At 34.8% G+C, this 24301-nt stretch overlaps 2 long non-coding RNA genes across 3 annotated transcripts; both read left to right on the top strand.

Moving 5' to 3' along the window:
* Positions 1-347: 347 nt before the first annotated feature.
* On the top strand, positions 348-22717 carry LOC144341733 (uncharacterized). Of its 2 annotated transcripts, XR_013418627.1 has the most exons (3): positions 348-432; positions 12506-12646; positions 22456-22717. It is a non-coding gene; the product is annotated as an uncharacterized LOC144341733 (long non-coding RNA). The 2 variants fall into 2 exon arrangements; XR_013418626.1 differs by lacking the exon at positions 22456-22717 and having other exon boundaries at positions 12506-12739.
* On the top strand, positions 2115-10139 carry LOC144341734 (uncharacterized). Its single transcript, XR_013418628.2, has 2 exons — positions 2115-3755; positions 9918-10139. It is a non-coding gene; the product is annotated as an uncharacterized LOC144341734 (long non-coding RNA).
* Positions 22718-24301: the final 1584 nt, after the last annotated feature.

Below are 24301 nucleotides of genomic sequence, written 5' to 3' on the forward strand. Positions count from 1 at the left end.
TTTGCAAACACAGTCTAGTAGTAATTTTAGGCACTGATTTAAATTTGTCTCCAATTTAATTATGCTTGTATATACCCACTGGAGACTAGAAAAATATATCACCCACAATTCAATACAGTTATTGAAATGAAAAATTTACAATGAAATTTTGTTTATAAATTAGAAAACAATACACTATACGAAATTCTTCCTCAGTAATTTTTGATAAACAATATTTGCCAAATTGAATAAAGGGTATTTTCATATTTTACTAAATATTAAATATGATTGACATGGTATTATAAATGGTTAATGACACGGCAAAGCTGCTATGTCACGAAAATACACATCTCATGAATATGTAGATTTAAACAGGCTATATTGTTACATTTGTATCAGTACACTCAGTGCGGTTATCATACTACACAACTGAATTTGTCAAGCTATTGTGAAGTAAGTAGACATTTGTTTCAGTTATTGTTGTCATTATGTTTTGCTTAATTACATTTGCCCCACGTTTGGTGATATGCAGCTAATAACTGGCAATACATTGCCAGCAATCACACAGTGGTTGAATCAAATGTTCGCAATCTTAATGCATTGAATGATAAAGCGTTTAGTGATTTGTGTGACTGGCTCACTTCTTCTGAACAACAAGTACACCAGTTTACACTAGGTGATCTTCGGGAACAATTGGCAATGTATCTGCCACCAGATGTTCCTGCATACAGCACTACTCGCATCAAACGACGGCTTAATGAACAGTTTGGGCAGAATATAACAATAGCTGAAGTTAAAGGCAAAATCAATGTTGTTACACTCAAGGAACGAGTTGTACCAATTCTCCACGAGACATATACTGATTCAGAAATCTCTGAATTTGTAGATGAAGAATACATTAGACTTGTAAAATTGGTTGCATCTAACATAAAGCAAGATGTGCAAAGCAAATGTGTCAGTCTAGTAGGTACCACGCTTCGGGTAGCATCATTTCAGTTGTTACACTGTATTTTATATTTCGAATTTATTATTATAGTATCCATTCATTATATTAAAGAATTATTATTAATCTATTTCATTGCTGGAAACCTGCATCCGCCACAAAACACGGTTACCCATTACTAAACAGTTTTCATCAATCGAAATGAAATTAATTACAATTTAGTGAACTCCTAAGACACCCGATTGTGGTTGAATGTACGTACAATGATTCAGCATTGTTGACAAATTACTTTTGCCCAGCGTTTTGTGAAATGCAGATTACAGTTCACTGCAAAATCAATCATTCTGGCTGCTTTGCTCCTTTTGATTGTTACGGTGTCCTACAGGACTTGTAGTGCTCCTCAATCAAAGTGGAATGCCCCAAAGTTAGGTGAAAGTTGGCTTGGTGACTGTATGGGTGACACTAACACAAATGTTTTTTTTTTATTTTTTGCAAACGTGTAGATCTCACCTTGTAATCTTAGATGAAACTATATTTGTGGCCAATTTAATTATGCTGGTACAATAGCATTGGAGACACAAAAATGATATTATCCACAACTCAATGCAGTATATCGTTTTCGAATTATCATGGTTATGAATTCTAATTTGTGTGAGATTAACGTAAAAATTAACTTAACAAACCAATTGTTTTGAAACGTAATAACGTCTATTTACGAATTTGAGTTACTATCATATATGATTATTTATAAATGTTCAGTGACACGGCACAATTTTTAGGCTACTAAAATACACATATATGAATATGTAGATATAAACAGGCTATATTACATTTACATCAGTATACCCAGCGTGGTTATCATACTACAGAAAAACAACTGAATTTGTCAAACTATTGTGAAGTAAGTAGATATCTGTTTCAGTTATGATATTTTTATTACATTATAATTATTTCTTTTACTCCACGTTTCGTGATATGCAGCTCATTCCTGACAAAAACAATTCATGATTCAACCATTTGATCTGATTATTTTGTTGATTTTGCTGAGTTCGGTTGACACAATTCAGCCAAAAGTTATTTGTTGTATATCGCTAGCTCGTAATTTTATGTTCTGTTTTTTTGTCTTCACATGAAATAATGCTATTACCCACAATTCAATTCAATATTGGAATACAAAATTCACGCTATTTTGCAGAAACAATATATGTCAAATGTAATTAAGTGTATTTTCCTATTTTATCTATAAACTATGACGTATATGTTCTTACTATAAATGGTTAGTGACATGGCAAACACTATTGTACACAAATCATGAATATGTAAATAACAGAATATATGATAATATTAGTGTCAGTACTCTTAATGTGATTATCATACTATAGAGAATAGACCCTTTGAAGTCCATAAAAAGACATTTATTTAGGTCAATTGTTTGATTCAGAGTAGATATCCCTGTGATATACACCTAGGGACACAATACACATTATAGTGTGAGCAAGAGTTACAGACAATCCTAAGGGATACCAAAATGAACACTGTTATAAGCATGGTCCTTACCACAGTCTAAGCCACAATGGGTACTGTGATACTGTGAACTGTGTTGGACTTTCAGCGACAAATAATTATTTTCAGTGAGAGACACACCTATTACCTACTATTTCCTTATTACACAGAGAGGAATGTATCGAGGGTCACAGTGTGAGTCATAGTGAAAGACACTGTTTCAGTCATGGTGAAGGACATGATGAGGGTCTCCATAATGTGAGGGTCAGACTTGAAAGACTGAGGGTTATCACTGCTTCTGAACTAAAAATTAAGATGTGTGTGTAATACGCCACGAATTTCGCAAGTTTTTTGTGAATATTCTACAAACCCCAGCGTGATTGTTTATTACATATGTTATGTAACTTTTGCACAGATGAACAATGGACCGATGATAAGTTCAGGAACCCCAAGCAGGATGTACAAGGCGCACCTGAAACGTGTGTGTCTGTCTGTCTGCTGGTAGAGTGGCCCATGAAAATACATAGAAATACCTACATGTTACTTGATACAACAATATTTTTAAAACGTGAAGAGCAAGTTTCATTTTGAAAGAACATATTCCTTCTGAAACTGCTTAATTGACGAGTAAATATGACATTTCTTACGTTACATAGTATAAGTAAAAATAACGGCTTTGTCCTGGAATGTTCTGTATGTGTGTAGGTGCCAGTCCACCCGTTGCCACATTCCCGATAGCAACATTTTAGTTGTTATTATGTATTTAATTTGTTTAGCTAATTTGGGAATATTTAAAGAACAACATTTTTTCAGTTTTGTTACTTTTTTTTATTAGTGCAAGGTGTTGGGTTAAAATTGCCACCTTCCTGTAGGCCCATTTTAGCATGTGGCGGTGCGGGTTTTTAGGGATTTTTGCAAATATGTTGATCACAAGCTAGTAATTTTAGACACTGATTTAAATTTGGCCCCACTTTAATAATGCTGGTATATAAGCACTGGGGGCTAGGAAAAAATATCATGCACAATTCAATGCAGTATTGAAATGGAAAATTCACAATGTTATTTTGTTCAGCAATTAGTAACCAAAACGCAATATCAAATTGGCAAACATTGTTGAATAAAAAATTACAATTACAAAAAATGTAAAAAAGTGTATGTTCATATTTTACTAAATATGATTGATATCACGTTATTATAAATAGTTACGAAAATTAACATATCTCATGAATATGTAAATATAAACAGGCTATATTATTACACTTAAGTCAGTACACCCAGTGTGGTTATCCTACTACAGAAAACACAATTGAATTTGTCAAGCTATAGTGAAGTAAGTAGACACCTGTTTCAGTTATATTTTGTTATTATGTTGTGCTTATAGAATAAGAAAGAGAATGAACGCTACCAACACAATATGCGCTTTAAAGTGGATTTAGAATTACACGCCGCTGGACGACAGATAGTGAAGTGTGTTCCATTAGACTCAGCACGGGTGAACAAACTGTTAAACGTACATTACACAGTTTCCTTTCTAATTGCGATACTATTTTTTTGCTAGTTTCAATGGTAGAAACAGTTTGCTAAACGTTCAATATCGAACGGTTTCCTCACTGAATATACTAGAAAAAACTCTTTGTTCCAAACAGTACCAGTTTAGGAAATTTCTTGTTGTTTATTACGAAAGCTTTTTCATTATTCTCCGTTTTCTAGTTCTAAGAATACGCGTTTACTTTTTAAAACTGTAAGAATTATTAGTAAGCGTGCGATATTGTTTTCGCATGAGCAGAGTGACTAGTAAAACCTTTTCCTCACAATGTAAGTTAATAAATTATGTGACCTTTACATCTGTTTATAACTAAAATTATATCAATATACCGTCTACATAAAAAAACGGATGACCTAGAGATTACACACAGTATGTGGAGATTGTTTTTGGTAAAATACGCCACGAGTTTGGAAGTTCAACTTTTTTTGTGAATATTCTACAAACCCCAGTGTGATTGTTTATTACATATGTTATGTAACTTTTGCACATATGAACAATGGACTGATGATCAGTTCGGTTGAGGATGCCAACCTGAAACATATGTGTGTGTTCCAGCTGGTAGAGTGGTCTCCTAGCATGTGGCGGGGGTAGGTTTTCAGGGATTTTAATAATAATAATAATAATAATATTTATTTATTTACCCAATAATAATAATAATAACAATAAGAAACACTGATAAAAAAATAAAAAAAGTAAGCCATACAGAAAAACAAATACGAAGATTAAACAAATGGTAAGAAAAATACATATATATATATATTGGGTAAAAAGGAAATCAGAAAATAGCTTACTGCTAGTCTAGTCTGATTTCCTATATACATACAGAGAAACTGAAATGGAAGTATGATTTGAAGTATATGTATCTTGTAATTTTAAAGCGACCGTGTGTAATTTAAGTTTTGAAATGTAACAGAAATTATAATAATATACATTGGAAATAAATTATAATGTATATAGTAGAGGGCCAAAAATAAGTATATTAATATGAAGATTAACTAACCAAATTAAATAAATAACTAAACAAATGAATATGAAAGTTAATACAAATCGGTGATGAATAAACATATAGCTTATTAATCAATAAATGAACAATATGTATGTATGTCATCACGCTTTGCCGACACCACCACCAGCACCAAACACCGCAGAGCATCCGCGAAAGTGGTACCGCCAAAACCAACCTGATGCCTTACAGAACTTCTAAGTCTAAGAAAATAAGTTTTGGAAAAATAAATCAGGTTAAAAAAAATAAATAAATAAACAACTTGGCAAACAAAGGGCTAGACCCCTATTCTTATCGTCCGGTTTTTAGGGGTCCAAGCCCTTTCAAGGCTGGAGCCCTTTTGTTATGGCTGGGATTTTTTTTTCTTTCCGTCGTTTTTTTTTTCGCCAGCTCGTTTGAGAAAATGGCTGAACAGAATGTTTTCAAACTTGCTGTGCTGGTTGGTGGTGATGTGAACTTGTGCACTGAACTTTCTAAATTTGTATTGGTCATCTGTCATGGCCGCTATCGAGGCTCAAAATTCGACCAGATGGGAGGGTGTAATCACCCCTTTCTGAGGGTCTAGGGTTTTCAAATTGTTTACTGTTTATCTTTGTTTTGTTGCACCTGCAGCCCATGCCTATCCTTAATGAGGTAAAAGAACATTAGAGGTCATGTGACTTTTACTAATTTGTTTTTTTCGAAAACGAGGCTAAATCCTTCTCATAAGGTTTCAGACCGATTGACATGAAGTTTGAGCCCAAAAAGTTGATTGGTCACCTGGTTTGGCCGCCATTTTGTATTATTAACAAAAACGACCAAAAGTTTGCGCATTTTTTTCTCATTGGTGTTTCAACCAATTGAATGCCGATTTTGTATATAACATGTCTGGTCATTGCTGCATATGAGAAAAATAATATATTTTAGATAAGTCGTGTGGTTTGGCCGCCATCTTGGATTTTAGGAAAAACTGACCAAAAGCTTAGGCATTTGTTTCTCAAAGGTGCATTCGCCAATCAACTAAACATATGTATGTGACATGTCTGGTCATAGCTTTATATAAAAAAAATAATAAAATTTCGATCCTTCACGTGGTTTGGTCGACATTTTTTAATTTAGGCAAAATTGGCCAAAAGTTTAAGCATTTGTTTTTCAAAGGTGCATCCGCCAATCAACTAAAAATATGTATATGACATGGCTGGTTATAGTTTCATATAAAAATAATAATAAAATTTCGATCGTTCACGTGGTTTGGCCGCCATCTTGGATTTTGTGAAAACAGGAAATGAGCAATTTCATGTGTTGTATTGGACCGATTGGGGTGAAAATTTGTGTGTGCTAGCTACTCCTGAGATACATATTATTTCACATGAACGGCACATGGCTAAGTCATGTGACTGGGCTTCCATGGGATGGGGGTTTTCCACCACATTAATATGCATAACCTTTATATCTCAAACACTGTTGCAATTAGGGAGATGAAACCTACATTATTAAGTTAATGTTACACAAGAGCTCTCACTAAAATAACAGATGACCATATATATAGTCATGTGAACTCATTAAAATGCATAAGCACATGGCTCATTATATATTTTAAAAACCATATCTCGATAACCAAACCAGGTAAATAGAAGGAACCAGCGGCACCTCAATCTCATTGTACGAATCATTTAAAGTACCTTAATGGCAATCCAGTGACCACTTTAATTATGGATTTTGTCTGACACCGCTCGTGGCCTTAATTGTTTTATTACTCCTGTATGGCCTGCGAGCTGTTTACGGTATTTTCAGAATAATCAGGTTTAGTACTGTTGTTTTGAATTCTATATTCCATCAGACAGAAAACTGGTTTATATTATTCACCAAGGTCAAGGATGAATATAATAAGATCACTTATTCTGACATGGTCACATGGTTGTTTTTTTTTATTTTTAAGTTTACCAGAACGGTCACTTATTAGAATGTGGATGGTTCTCTGGGCATTGGATGTGGTTGAAAGCCAAAATACATCGCCAAATTCAACACAGTTCAACATTCACATACATATATAAATAATAATGAACGATCCGCAAACCCATAATGGGCGAAAACTCACTTTGTGCTCACGCCTCGCACATACATGTCGCACAAAGTGTGCTTGAGCTTGAGTACAAAGTGTGCGTTGTCAATACTAGTGGATTTTGTACCACTAAAAGCGGATACCTTGGGGAAAAATACAGTTAACGGAACTGTTTCACAGCCATTTGCCCGTGAATCTGCATATTTTAAAATGTTTTTCTGGAAATTGTTTCCACCATCACATATGACAAACTAATAAAGAAACTAGTTTTAATCGATCAAATTTTATTGTACATGTATTTTAATCATTTACATTGCGAGTGGACGAGTGACTGACGTGTGATGTGGAGTAGTATTATAGTGATCGCCCGAGCGGCTTTGCAGAACGCTATGCTAGATCGCCGCTGCGGATCGACTGTGCGTCGGTGGTCCGTACCCGGGGTACATGTACGTAGTTTATATATAGTTACCACATTCCACAACTGTTTTTAAAGCATCAAGGTATATATTATTGACAACTGTCCTGTCTGTGTAATAGTTATTTTCATATTCTACGGTGGCTGGTGATTTGACGACGAATACAAACGAAACTTAGAGGCGGAGTGCGAAAACGAACATGGCTTCAAAGTTAGTTGGTTTTAGTCATCCTGGAAGGAGAAACAAGTGATTTTTAATTAAAAATAACACCACTCTTCCAAAGTCACTTTCACTGTGTGAAGGGTAATGACAGAAACCACTATCAGAGTTATAATAACCTACGATATAATTATTGCTGCAAATTGGCATGCACATCCTGATGTATTGTCTAATTACAGAGTTTAGTAAAGCAAGAGAAAGAAAATGAATCAATTTGCTATAATCTTTATGATGACGACATTTGACCAAAAGAGCTCTTGGGTTAAAACAATACTAGAAATGATACATGAATAGTTTCCTTTTTGGCTAAATTATGTTATTAGTAAAATTGCAGTCAGAAATAAAAAAGCAGTACTACACCATTGCAATTCTAAGTTCTTTTCACTCGTATCGGTTTTGCGCCCTGCTCAGGCTTCGAGTTTCAGAATACTTATATCTAGCTTGTGCAAGACATAGCTGCGCGTTTTTTGAAATTATTCGAATGTGGGACTCTTTCATAATAAATTGACTGGCTATTACATGTCTCAAGCTGACCAATATATATTCGCTATACAAAACATATGACCATCCAATGCTAGTACCATTGTTTACGTGTACCATGCACTTCTTCTCACTATAGTGTACTTTATAGAACAACATAATTCTGCATAATCCGGGTTCAAAATCAAATGCGTAGCTGCCATTTTGTGCATATTTAAATTTTGCTCGATGACAGGCGAAATAATCTTACCGACGATATACTGCTGCTAAAAATACCTTTTAACCAACTCCCCGAGTGACTCTTCTTTTGAACAATATTTGTACCGCCGACGTCAAAGTGTGATATTTTGAATATCTGCACAATCGTGCAGTGGAAACAGGCGCAATAGTTTTTTTCGTCGGGCTTTTTCCCATACGTGCCGAATCGGGAAAGAAATTAAATAAAGATAGAATGTTGCAGTATTCAGTTTGTGTGTACATTTATGAGGTATATTATTATTATTTTATTAATATCTAGTTACCCATAGAACGAAGGGCGTGTGACTAGTACACTCACGTTCCATTTATATTTTTCCACTAAACTCCCGAAACAGAATGAATCACTGATCCAAGACTTTTGCCTAACGCCATTGTGAATTATTAAACAAAATGTCCATAACAGTCTGTGTAGATAAGCTCGCAATATTGTACGTCTCTTACACTTACAAACACAGTCAAACTACTCTGAAAAAAGCTCTGACTAGATTTTATGAATTCGGGTTCCAATCTAAAAAGAACTCAGCGGTTCAGAAACATATTTTCGAGATGTCAAATACCACTTTATAGATTTCTTTTCTCTTACAAAGCCAACATTTTCTGAATCTTACTTAATTACAATGATTTTGTTTGTTTACAAGAATGTGCAATGCTGCTCTTTGATTGATTGATTGATTTATTTATTTCACCAGAAAATTATATAAATATAAAGGTGAAATTAATATACAAGGTAATATGTACACAAATTGACTAATTCTGTTGTGGACCATGAACATAGTTCAGCAAAACTAGTCTAGTTCATGGCCATATGGCTTAAAATAAATAACTAGAATTAAAAGAAAGTGGTATGGTAACATAAATGAGTAAGTACTTAATCAGAAAACTACAGGAGTAATTAAATATCAAAACAAAATAGCAGTAAGTGGTATGTAATAAAAGGCAACTTGCAGATTGCTAACCAAGTAATAATAAATAAATAACTATTGTCAGGTATGCGCGGCGTCGCGTGGCTTGTTATCGCTAAACAAGCTCAGTTGCCTACAATAACTTTAACAATAAATTATTTGGATGGAACTGCCAAAAATAGATAGTTATTTTCTTTGTTGTCATTTATATTACTTCATGTTGTTGTCATTTATTCAAAGTGCTACTCACTGGAAGTAAACAACTGTTGACAAGTTTGACGATAGAAACACTATACTGGTTACTCATGGGTCAAACAAGATCGTGGCCCACCATTCACTGACACGTACATCGTGCCTGGTAATATATCGGTGACTCATGTGTCTAACTATGTCGTGACCATACACTCTGTGACACGTAAATCGTACATGTTGTTGTTTGTTTACTTCCAAAAATGACGAAATGGTTTTGTTGGATTGCTACTTGTAAGGTCATCACAATTTTTCATAGTGAACACAATTTCAGAAGGGCGTGTTATATTTTTTACAGTATTATTAGAAATGCGACACAATATGTAAATCATTCGTTTTATATTTTAACACATCCTGTGTATGATCTTTCCACTCTAGATATGGCCGAAACTCTAATGTTGTTGTTGCTTTGTCTGGTTGTCATGGTTAGTTTAGGTGAAGTATGGACCACGCCCTCACATATGTTGCCTAATAGCATTCAACTTGATAATGAACAAAAAGCAAAGGCGTATAACCGGAACAGTAAAAGACAGTGTCCGCCCCACTGTCCTGGAAAAAAGCGATGAGAAGATGATATAAATAAATATGTAAATAATTTAACATTTTTGTTGTTTTGTTTGTGTTTATATGACTTACTCATTTTACAAATACCATCTATACATTATCAAGAATGGATCGAAAAACTCTAGTCAGACTGAAGATACAGAAATTGACATTCTGCGTTGTTTATAAGCCAGTCAGGTAACTGGGTCAAAAGCTGTTTTTACATAGACAGTGTTTGAATACTGTCAAATATAAATAAAAATTAAAATGTCACCCCGAAAGTTTGAACTTTGAAAGCTTTGATAGGATTACCTGTTTTGTCTAGTGTGTCTAAACTTATCCAGCTCAAGTCTGACCCTACATTCTGCCTGTGAAACCGTCTTAGCTGATTAATATGTTATTGTTGATATTTAGAGGCAGCATTATGTTATGCATCGTATGGTAGCTGGTAAAATATGCATAGACTTTTTCACATATTAGATTAGTGCAAAAAACACTTTCAAAGAGACTTTTGATTTGCTGCACCATTGAAGTCAACAGGTATAATCATTCAGCCACAAGTTCTGTCATAAGGTTTTGTCAACCAACTGTAAACCAAATTGATTAGAGATTTTGCATTGAGTGAGATTCATGAACAAATAATTCTATGAAAGAGGGATCCAATTTATAAGTATCATCACTAGAATATCACGGAGTGCGAGGAGGCCACAGCATCCAGCAACATCGCTTGGTGTCAAGCTGCAATGTAGGCTGTATTCATATAACAGAAGCTGAGTTTGTTAAAATGAATGGCCACACTATCTCCTTGCTGATCATTCAAGGAACTGCTTGTTTTGATATTCAGCACGTCGACTGGACACGTTCTGTGTTAGTAACTATACAAATTTATTAACAACGTAAATGTGTAGGCTGTCTCACCTGAATAACCTAAAAACGCAAAAAATCGTAAATACTGGTACATATACAACCATATCAGCATGTAAGACGAGATTTGAGCTCTCAAACTGGCAAATGCATCTCGCCATTGTAGTAGGACATGCCTAAGTTAAGCCATATCACACTGCCCCAAACAAAAACAACTTGATATAGCTTTTTTATTGAATGCCCTTTCACATGTCTAGGACAACTCGGAACCCGAAAATTTGTATATTTAAATTAAACACACAAATAGAGCCGTATGTAATGATATTCCGAACGATCTACGAAGCATGGTAGGCATTTTCATTCAAAATAAATTCATCACCACATATTGAATTAAAATACACCGAAACAACCATTCAATAATCTCCAATCAATAGTCGTATAGATTGTGTAAGTATTGTACACATAAAGCTACCAACTACAGCGGTAAACACATTGATGTTCTAAATTGTCGATCTTGTTACCCTGAACATCTATCAAAAAATAGTTTCCCGGTAGTTTTCGGCTGTTGTTTTCACGTAATGGTTGCCAGGATGTGAACATATTCGGATGTTCGCAAATGAGAATAGTCATTGAAATGTTGTTTAACACTATCGAATCGTTAGCTTAAAGAGATATATTTTAAGTCAAAATGCAATGTGACATGGTTGATAAACATGGTAAATAAACGTGATCCTTGACAACTCTCCATGGAGACTGATGAAATCTGAAGACAATTCGTTGTAAACTGCTAGAAAGGAAAAATTATAACCATGATTGATGTTCACCGCATACACCGTAATACTGTTAAAAACGTTATTAAATTACTGGAAAGGTTTACTTGTACTCGAAAACAAGTATTCATGTCTTGTATAGCATTGGTAGGATCAGCCACCGTAGGAAATTTTAGCGGGCTTAATGTACAATGTGATCCTCTATGTGAAGACATATTCGAGGTATGCAATGAGTGACACTGAGGGCATGTGTTGACTTCATAACTGTTCCTGTTTATAAATAAAAGTATAAGTGAATATAAAAAAAATATATATTCTCTAATACTATGTGTTTTTTAAGTAAATTGCATGATAGTAATTTTAGTTACTGTTTTATTTGTATCTACATTTAATTACGCTTGTATAATAACTCTTGGAGAATAGACGATTGTATTACAGATATTCAATGTAATATTGAAATGACAATTCACAAAGTCTTTGTGTTTATAAATTAGAAAACAGATACGTACAATAGGATTTTCCTTCGGTACATTGCTAAAAACTATGCTTACCAAACGTAATAAAGATTGTTTTTATAGTTTGGTAACTAACTATCAAATTTATTATTATAAATGGTTAGTGGTACGGCAAAACCGCTATGTTACGAAAATACACAAATCTCATGACTCTAAAGCACGTTCATTTTGAGAAAAAAACTTCTTTCTGAAACTGCCTGATTATAACAGTTACAGTTTATAACGGCGAGATTATATATATATATATATATAAATATTCTGTTTGTTCTTCCAGCTCTAAACATAGCTAAAACTCGAATGCTGCTTTTGATTTGTCTGGTTGCTTTAACCATGGTTTGCTTGAGTGAAGGTCGGGCCATTCTCAGCTAAATTGCTGTCTGATATTCAACTTGGCAAGGAACAACAAGCAAAGAAGGTAACGGCAGAAGATACATCGAAAAGTGAAATACGTGTACTACTCCCCGTAATTGTGGTTAATTGGAATAAATAAATTCTGTATAATAAACAACGAGTTTCTATATTTTTCAATCTTGATTTCAATTTTGCTGACAGTGACTAAAAACACCGATTAATGTATTATGTATATCCGTATTTTTTAATATTATGATGCTTTGTCACCAACTAAAAAATCTGCAACAATATTGGCTTATTTAAAAAAAAAAGTGGCGGATTGGCCGCCAGTTAAACTCATGGTAAAAGAAGCACATCGCATAGTTGCACATTTGGATAAAATCGATATAGATATGTTGCCTGGGCAGGAGTATGTTGTTGTATCAAAGTTCTAATTACTTACTTAATTTATTGAAACTGACAAGGTATTCATAATTCTGAAATCCTTATATATTAGGAAAAGAGAATTATCATACTACAAAGGACACAGACTCTGTCACAATAACACATAGTCAGGATTGATATGAGGACCACTATAAAACACATTGAGGGTCACATTGTTAGATACCGTGAGAGTCACTATAAATGTAGTTTGAGGGATTCAGACTAGTTCCCTATGACGATTACAAAAAGTAATACACTGAAGTTCACAGTCATTATTAAGGACAACCTCAGTATCACAGGGTGAGTCACATTGATATCGTTACAGCTAAAAATGACTACTGTCAGCAAAACACATGACACATTTTACCACAGTTTAAATTTAAATTTTTATTTGTCTTAACATTAAATAATGCTGATACAAAAACACTGGAAACTAGTACATTATATCAAAATTCAAAAAGCTATTTCGTCTATGAAATACAGTAATTGTTGCCAAACACTGTTTGCCAATCGTAATACAGATTATTATTCTATATTTTAGTAACTATCAATTATGATTTATATATTGTTATAAATAAGCAGTGACTCGGCAAAAGCTGCTGTACACATATCTCATGAATATGTAAATATAAACAGTATACATGATATTAAAGTCGATACTCCCAGTGCGATTATCAGACTATAGAAAACTAATATGTTAGGTAATCGCTACAAGTTGTGTCAAAGTAGCTTCCGATGTGAAACTCAACACATCTCTCATAGAGGCATTCATGTTGACACTCACAGTGCGAGCCACCACTGTTAAGGTCACATCGCAATTGCCACTGTGAGAGAAAAATGAGATTCAATATGCAACTAGACTTAGCAGCTTATAGAAAGGTACAGTGTGTGTCTCAATGCGATACAATTTCAGGTTCACTGCGAGAAAAACATTGACAAAATGGGTAACTTTGTGCATTAGGTGCTTGGTTATGTGAGTGTTAAGACGAGGGTATTGTGTTGTCTGCAGAGAGAGGCACAATATAAAAGATAGTAATACATACTATGAAGGTCACAGTGCGGTTATCAAACTACACAACACAACTGAATTTGTCAAGCTTTTGTGAAGTAAGTTTCAGTTATAATTTTTCATCAATTTGTGCTTAATTACATTTGCCCCACGTTTGGTCATATGCAGCTAATAACATTCAACCAGTCACAGAAGTGGAAAGACCACACGCTCCCAACAACAGTACGTGCAATTATTCACACACCGCGGGGATTCCGACATCCAGCTCTGTTCCATGAAACTCGGCACAGGTAGACAACTGTTAAAAGTATAAACACGGATTTGTTTAAATTTGTCATACTGCTTTTTTTGCTAGTTGTTATGGTACTAAAAGCTTCCAAAGCCTCAATGTCAGACTTTTTTTTCTGAATCTACTAGAAAAAAATCCTTGTTCCAAACAGTACCAGTTTAGTGGGTTTCTTGCTGTTTACTACGAAAGCACTCTTTCATTATTCCCCGTTTTCTAGTTCTAAGAATACGCGTTCACTTTTAAAAACAATAAGAATTATTAGTAAGCGAGCAAGATTGTTTTAGCATGATCAGAGTGAATAGTCTCACTTTAGGTAATCAAACTCGTGTCTCACTTTAGGTAATCAAACTCGGGTCTCACTTTAGGTAATCAAACTCGGGTCTCAATTTAGGTAATCAAACTCGGGTCTCACGTTAGGTAATCAAACTCGGGTCTCACTTTAAGTAATCAAACTTGGGTATCACTTTAGATAATCAAACTCGGGTCTCACTTTAGATAATCAAACTCGGGTCTCACTTTAGGTAGTCGAACTCGGGCCCCACTCCAGGTAATCAAACTCTGGTCTTACTTTAGGTAATCAAACTCGGGTCTCAATTTAGGTAATCAAACTCGGGTCTCACTTTACATAATCAAACTCGGGCCTCACTTTAGGTAATCAAACTCGTGTCTCACTTTGGTAATCAAACTCAGGTCTCACTTTAGGTAATCAAACTCGTGTCTCACTTTAGGTAGTCAAACTCGGGTCTCACTTTAGGTAATCAAACTCGGGTCTCACTTTAGGTAATCAAACTCTTGTCTCACTTTAGGTAATCAAACTCGGGTCTCACTTTATGTAATCAAACTCGGGTCTCAATTTAGGTAATCAAACTCGGGTCTCACTTTAAGTAATCAAACTCGGGTATCACTTTAGATAATCAAACTCGGGTCTCACTTTAGATAATCAAACTCGGGTCTCACTTTAGATAATCAAACTCGGGTCTCACGTTATGTAGTCAAACTCGGGCCCCACTTTAGGTAATCAAACTCTGGTCTTACTTTAGGTAATCAAACTCGGGTCTCAATTTAGGTAATCAAACTCGGGTCTCACTTTACATAATCAAACTCGGGCCTCACTTTAGGTAATCAAACTCGTGTCTCACTTTGGTAATCAAACTCAGGTCTCACTTTATGTAATCAAACTCGTGTCTCACTTTAGATAATCAAACTCGTGTCTCAATTTAGATAATCAAACTCGTGTCACACTTTAGGTAATCAAACTCGTGTCTCATTTAGGTAATCAAACTCGGGTCTCACTTTAGGTAATCAAACTTGGGTCTCAATTTAGGTAATCAAAATCGGGTCTCACTTTAAGTAATCAAACTCGGGTCTCACTTTAGGTAATCAAACTTGTGTCTCACTTTAGATAATCAAACTTGGGTCTCACTTTAGGTAATCAAACTATGGTCTCACTTTAAATAATCAAACTCGTGTCTCACTTTAGATAATCAAAGTCGTATCTCAATTTAGATACTCAAACTCGGGTCTCACTTTAGGTAATCAAACTCGGTTCTCAATTTAGGTAATCAAACTCGGGCCTCACTTAGGTAATCAAACTTGGGTCTCACTTAAATAATCAAACTCGTCTCTCACTTTAGGTAATCAAAATCGGGTCTCACTTTAGGTAATCAAACTCGGCTCTCACTTTAGATAATCAAACTTATGTCTTACTTTAGGTAATCAAACTCGGGTCTCACTTTAGATAATCAAACTCGGGACTCAATTTAGGTAATCAAACTCGGGCCTCACTTTAAATAATCAAACTCGGGCCTCACTTTAGGTAATCAAACTCGGGTCTCACGAATCCAACGGGTCTTTGAGGGCTACTTTCGAAAGATCGCAGTGAAGCGGCTGCTCTGCTAAGTACGACACCACGATCCACACCTGTATGAATGTCCTGTACGTTCCATTATGAGCTGTTAATACCGCTTTCATACAGAGTAGTAGCTGATTTAGCTCGTAAACTGGTTGGTAAAATTCCTATCTATCCCCGCTGCTTTAAATAACTCCGGTACAACCAGTTTCATTGAGTTGTGGTTGTTTGCTGAACCAGATTTGGAACGACTCTCCGTATTTTCGGAGGGGCTGAAAATACAATCCCTTTAAGTTTCCCTCTTTCCGGCTCAGCGACACGTACCTATAAAGCCTATCGTGGCAGCGCACCATATTAATAATGTTTGCTTCACTTCCTTGCGACGAACTCTGCGATGTATGAGCCCATCTTGGTTAGTTTTATAAACGTCTTCTACATACTTTAAATATGCCTTTTCAACAGGTGGTCCAAACAATGTTATTTGAGGATTGTTGAAACGCAATGAGCGATGCTCGATAGCACTTCTTAAAGCAAAGTTAGTTCCATTTAAAAATAAAATTGTTCGTAGTAGTACGAGATAATAGTTTCATTTCGGAATCTAACACTTGCCGGAAACTTTCAAATTCGACATCGGTTAGGAATTTAATACGTTGTTGGCGTTCATAGCACATGTAATCTCATAACCAGCAAAAGTAATGTTTTGGAGGGTAGCAATTTCCGTTTACATTTCTCACCTCTAAAATAAATTTAGTCAACCAATAAGCCACATCTTTTATATCCATTACATCGAGACTTTGCAGGATTTTCACGTGTTCGTCAGAATGCATGTAGTGCCCATATGTTTTTGGTATATCTTTCATAAAACAATAAACGGTGTTTGTTATTATTAATTATAATCAATGAGCGCGATATCATGTATCTTAGGAACATGCAACTCTTGCAAATCAACGTTTTCCGATCAACTCGTTCTCACTGAACACAGGGTAACTCATTGTCCTTAACAATACCAAAAAAAAGAACATGCTTCATGGGCTCCTTATTTATACCCCTCGATAGCGTGTTTGGCGAATCACATCACATTTAGAATCACCTAGGGTATATTTCAATCAAACTGATTGATTGAAATCTGAATTATTTGTCCCACATGTATATAACGATTCTATGTAAATTGCAAACAATAAGAATACAATTGATTTGGGGTTATTTCATTATATAATAAGGGGTGTTTCCCTGCAACTCATCGTTCGGTGTGTATGTTAGATATAGCACGACTACCTCGACGATAGCTATAATATCGACCTTCGCCTTCGCCGAGGTAGTCGTGCTATATCCCACACATGAAAATGTACATTTCAATCATACTGTGTTTCTATGTTTTGCAAACATGTAAATTGCAAGCTAACAATCTTATGCGCTGTTTTATTTGTCTCCAATTTAATTATGCTGGTATAAAACCACTCGGGCTAAAATATTCCATCAGCCACCAATGCACTATTGAAATGAATAATTTACAAAGTCATTTTGTTCTTGAATTAAAATATAGTTATGAATACAAGTTTTTTTCTGTTTAACTTGTTGGGAAACAAGGGGTTTTAAATGTAACAACGTTTAGTTTCCAAATTTTAGTTACTGACTATATTATATGAGTTATGTGTTCTTATTATAAATGTGTACTGACACGGCAGAATTGCTGAACTACTAAAATACGAACATCTCGTATGTTGATATAAAAAGCTTACATTTAAACAGTATTCCAGTGTGGTTAGCATACTACTATGAAAATGTTAGTAGACATCTGTTTCAGTTATAATTTTGTATTATGTTTTGCTTATTACCGTTGCTCCACGTTTTGTGGAATAATAACTGACAAAATACAGTTTATATTAAAACCAGTCGTTCTGACTACTTTGTTAAATTTGGTTGGTTTGATTTACATCATTTGGCCTCTTACAGAAGTGCAGAAGAGGAAAAAGTCATACATGCTACCAACAAAGTGTGTGTTTTAAAGTAGTTTTACACGCTACGAGTTTCCAGTAGCATGGCTGTGTTGCACTCATCATTGGTAGACAAACTGTTTGAAAGTATATACATACGACAGTTTGGTTTATTATTGTAATATAAATTTTGACAATTTTGACATGTTGAACTATTGGAGCTGAACATTGTTTATATAAACATAGAGTGATAAACTAATTTATTTTTAAATTCATACACTGTGCTCTCATTATCTCAAGGGAATTAACTGGGCCCCTTAAGGTGATGAGTGATGAATGTTTTTGATATACACAGAAATTGGCATTATAATTCGTTTGTGACATGATACTTTCAAAATTGTACCCATAATGCACCTGCTACATGTATGTTTGGGCTGAAACATCATCTATCAGGCCTCGTGATTGTTTACAATATTCTAACCATAACAATCATAAATTCACCTGATTAAAAAAAATAATTACAGAAACATTCCACTTTGCAAGGATGTACTATTCACAAATTGTTCCGACTCGTCTTTTATGATTGATATGATAGATGTATTATAATAAATGTGTCACCCCATCTTGACATGTCCAATTACGTACCTTTAAATAATTTGTATTATATTTTAACATATTCTGTGTTTGTTTTTTCATCAAGAACTGGTTCTAGTCAGGGCAAAAACTGTGATACTGCTGTTGATTTGTCTTGTTGCCTTAAATATGCCTATTTTAGAATTAGAATTAGAATTAGAATAGATTTATTTCACCAGAAAAAAGAGACAACTGTACAGGGAACTTTATCTGAATGAATATTAAATATATATATTATTTCTGGTGGGGACCAGAGAGGTTGTTCTAGCAGAACTAATCTAGTCCCTGGCCCCAAAACCATACTCAACTGTTAAAACATACGTTGTTGTGAATAGTGATACACAATACAAATTATATTGTTAAGTTAAAAATAAATAAATAAATAAATAAATAAAGAGACTACAAACTCTCATAAATAATAATAATGAAGAAAACAAAAATAGACAACACTAATACATATACTGCAATAATGCAAGTATTTATACATTAGTTGAAAGATATTTGTTAATGCCGTTTTGAACGAGTTTCGTAAAGTTAATGTTTTTAACGAAGTCGGGAGCTCATTCCAATGTTTTACAAGAGAAAATGTCAGACTTTTCTTAGTTGAACTTAAATTAATTTGTGGTGTGGCAAGTTTCTCAGAGGTTACTGATCATGTATGGTATGGATGTGATATTGATTAGGCGTAATGATCCAGAGAGTGTGCATGGCGGCCATTTTTCAAATCGTATGCAAATAAACATGTATTGTACTTACATAATTTATACACATCAAGAATGCCAAATTGCAGGAAAAGTGGTGTGGTACTTGCTCGAAAATGAGAGAAAGAAATTAATCTGACAAACTTTTTTTGTAATTTAAAAATTGGATCAATATATGTGCTAAAAGTGTACATGTGTCCCCATATTTCTATACAATAAGCAATGTGTGGGAGAATCAACGAGTTGTAAAGTAATATCATAATGGATTTTGGTAAATAATGCCTCAAGTATGAGATTGTCCCAATTGTTTTACTGATTTTTTAACAATGTTATCGATATGGGGTCTCCAACAAAGTGTTGAGTCAAGCGTGACACCTAAATAAACAGCTGACGACACCATTCTTAATGACAAATCATCAATTGACAATACGCCCTCAATAGTTGTTTTTCTTTGAGCTGTCTGAAAAATCATGAAATTTGTTTTGTCAATGGTTATAGTTAATTTATTTGATTTACACCAGATAGCAACTTTATTTAATTCAATATTGAGTGTGTGAAGGTTTACAGAACGGTCTTTTACGGAATAAAATAGACTGGCGTCATCAGCAAATAGTCTGAATGAAAAAAGGGGGGATGATCGAGAAATGTCATTAATATAAACTAAAAAAGGAGAGGGCCTACGATTGACCCTTGTGGTACCCCTGTGGAAATAGTTTCACAGTCAGAATCATTGTTTTTAGTACTGACATATTGTTGCCGACCGTCCAAAAAAGTTTTAAACCAGTTCAAAGTTGTCCCTCTAATCCCATATTGTTGTAGTTTAGCTAGCAAAATACTGTGATCAACGCCTTTCGACAAGGAACAATTTATAATATAGGCGATTGGTTCGGCAATATATTCAGCAGCCACTTTCACAAGTTTTGGGTGAATACCGTCATAACCAACGGATTTACGAATGTCAAATTTGTCAATTTCATTTAAGACATCGTGTGCATAGACAGGGCGAAAGAAAAATGACTCTGATTGTCTGTAGCCAAGGTAGTCATTAAAATTGGTGTTACAGGTAATCTCCGAAGCAAGCTTTGGGCTAATGTTAACAAAATAAGAATTGAACAAATGTGCAATATCCTTACTGTTTGTAACAAATTCATCTGGTTTGGTGGTTGATTTTAATTTTTGAGGGGTCCCAGCTTTGCACATGTTTCCATTCATTATTTCATTAATGGCCTGCCATGTTTTATTATTATTGCCAGCGGAGGTGCAAAGTCTGTCACGAAAATACGACTTTTTGGCAGCTTTCAACAGTTTACAGAGAATATTGCGGTACTTTTTATACTTATTATGTACTGTTGAGCTGACAGAATGTCGTTTTGTTTTAGAAAATAGTTTATGTTTATTTTTAATAGAGACAAGCAGTCCCTTAGTAATCCAGGGCTTTTTGAGTGATTTGGGCGAAAAACGAGTTTTAATCCTTGTGACATGTTTAGCGACAATGTTGTTAAACAGTTTGTAAAAGGCGTCGTAGGCCAAATTTGGATCTGATATTTCATAAATTGGCATCCATGACGTTTTTGCAACATCCGATTTGAATGATTCAGGATTAAACAAAGAAAAGTCATGTTTGTAACGATTTGTTGGATTTGTGTTAAATATATGACGTAAATTTTTAAAAACAGCAAAAATTGGAAAATGATCACTAAGATCCGCCTCTAGGGTACCGGCTTCGTGGTGAAGTCCGGGTCATGTCCCCCATCTAAGTTGTTGTCTGAAACTCAATCCAATATGGAACAAGAAGATGAGTATAACGGTGACACTGACACAGAAAAGAGGTGCTGCGGTGGAAAATAGTGAAATTAGAAAACAAATAAATAAATATTAATAATCTGTAAAAAAAATTTAATGTTTTTTGTTAATTTTTTAATCATGAATTCGATTGAGATCTATGTCGAAAGCGACAACCCCTGTAATTGTTATAATACACACAAACAACTTCACACGATAATTGTTATCAATTTTGACTATTTCTGAATCAAAACCTATAGGGAGACTATACTGAAGTCGCAGAGTGGCGAGTACAAGCGTAACATTGAATTTAGATCACCGTTTATTCATTCGCCAGTCATTTAAACAAATCATAGAAATAGAAAGGAGTAGACGACCCCTTAATCGCAGATTCCAATTTGAACTCTTGGTGGGAGAGGGTGTCCCGACTTTCCATTTAGCATTCATTCCCATGACAAATAGCAGGTTATTGAATTCAACCACGTTTACTATCGAAGGTGGCTGTTTCACTCGCACTGACTGTGTATCATATTGAAGACCCATAGAGTTTCAACCCACAACGACCAGCTGTGAATGGTAATTGTGTGTCCTTTGCAGTTTATTATTTTCTGAAATAGAGATTTTCAAATTTTTATTTATACTGCTCTTAAAAGTGACCCAAATGTGTGTCTATACCTGTGAAGTATCTCTCGATATGACTACATATATGTAATACTCCAAGTTAGTCGTACTAACTTGTTAAGGCACACACGTTGATCCTCATGTTTGATTATTTATCTGGACACCACATTGACCATATTTTGACCGCAATTGAACATCATTTTATCACACATTGTGTCAATCATCGTGACCATAAATGCCGTCCGCTTTGGTTCACATATTGACTGCTCTGTCCAACTGTGACCTCAGCATGCCTCTCTCAGAGGAACTGTGCATTGAATGGTTTCGTCGTGCCGTAATTTTCAGAATTTTACGAGGTATTTCCACCCAACCGTATTACACACGTAAGCGTCCTCTAATAATAAAAACATGGTTTGCTGATTCTTTTTTAAACTTTTTGGATTTCGGCATTCCCATGATGTATCCTTGGAAGGAAACGATGTATATTAATAAGGTTATTACGAGGATAACGCAAAGTGTGCACTCAGACATTACACCGTCGCATCGACCTCCGCTGCGCGTCTGTGCATACTTTGAGGTATCCTCGTAATAATCTCATATTATATTCTAAAATATTCTTTTTGTTCTTCCAGCTCTAAGCATGGCGAAAACTCAAATGCTGCCTTTGATTTGTCTGGTTGCTTTAACGATGGTTGGTTTGTGTGAAGGCCAGGCCATATTCTCATCTCAATTGCTATTTGATATTGGCAAGAAACAACAAGGCAAGAAACAACAAGCAGAGAAGGTAAACTGCGGAAGTTAAATTGAAAAGAGAAATGCGTATAACTCACACTAATTGTACTTGAAAAAAGTAAAATCAGCTGATAATTGGAATAAATAAGATCTGTATAAAAACGAGTTTCTATATTTCTTTAATCTTGATTCCAATTCCGCTCACAGTGACAACAACACATGAATCTTTGACAGCAATTCAAAAAATGCAACAATATTGGCTTGTTTAAAAAAATGGCTAATTGGCCGCTATTGACAGTATGAGCAATGTGAACCACAATAAAATACATAGTCAATGGAATTGTCACTGTGCTTGTGTGTTGTGTTTTACAGTTAGATCAACATCGATAGAGTCAATCTGAAATGAGGTGACACTCATTGAAAGTATCAGTTGTGTGCATCCATGACATATTTATGTCTTAACAGAGACCACCCAAGTGTAAGAATGACATTGAGAGTCAGTGGGACCACCTCGACGATACACTCATAGTCATAGTCAAGGATGATCACTGCCTGGTCACATTGCAATTGCTACTGTGAGAGGGAAAATCAGATTCAATATGAAAACTAGACTTAGCAACACGAATGAGAGAACAACAAGTGTAACTTTGTATACTGGGAGCTTGGTTACTGTGAGTGTTACAATATGGTAATTGTGTGGTATCCAGAGAGAGCCACAAATTGAAAGATATTAATAAACCCTACGAAGGCCAGAGGAAACATTCATTGGGGTTTATTATTTGATTCACAGTTAGCATTGTAACAGACACTTATGAACACAATAAATGTATTAGTGTGACAAGGTTTACATACAACCCTAAGGGTTACCAAGTTAACCACTGTTATAAGCATATTAGAAACCACAGTGTCAGCAACAATGGATACTGTGAACACAGTGTATTTGACGTTCAGCAACAAATAATGATTCTCACTAAGGGCCACATTTATTACCTATTAATTACTTATTATGGCTACAGAGAGGCATACATCGAGGGTCATAGTGTGAATTATAGAGAAAGACACTGTTACAGTCATAGTAAAGCCACAGTGAAGATTGTGGTGAGGGTCTCGCTATTGTGCGTGTCATAGTTGCAAAGAAGTGAGGGTTATCCCTGCTCCTGGACGGAATATGTCATTTTCGTCGTACTGTGTATGTACAGGTTTTGCAAACAGTCTAGTAGTAGTTTCAGTCACTAATTTAAATTTGTCTCCACATTTAATTATGCTGGTATATAACCACTGGAGATTTAAAAAATGTATCACCCACAATTCAATGCAAGATTGAAATGGAAAATTCACAATGCTATTTTGTTTATAAATTAGAAAACAATACACAATATAATATTGCTCTAAGTAATTTCTGAGAAACAATAATTGCCAAATATAATAAAGCGTATTTTACTATTATAAATGTGTAGTGACATGGCAAAGCTACTTTGTCACGAAAATACACATTTCATGAATATGTTGATATAAACAGGCTATATTATTACATTCAAATCAGAACACCCAGTGTGGTCATCATACTACAGAAAACACAACTGAATTTGTTCAAGCTTTTGTGAAGTAAGTTTCAGTTATATATTTTTCATTACGTTGTGCTTAATTACATTTGCCCCACATTCAACCAGTTATAGAATAGGAAAGAGCACACACACTATCAACACAATATACGCAATTATTTACACACTGCTTGAACACTGAAAG

This window comes from Saccoglossus kowalevskii, chromosome 5 (assembly GCF_978046115.1).
Source record: "Saccoglossus kowalevskii chromosome 5, keSacKowa6.1, whole genome shotgun sequence".
Taxonomy (NCBI): domain Eukaryota; kingdom Metazoa; phylum Hemichordata; class Enteropneusta; family Harrimaniidae; genus Saccoglossus; species Saccoglossus kowalevskii.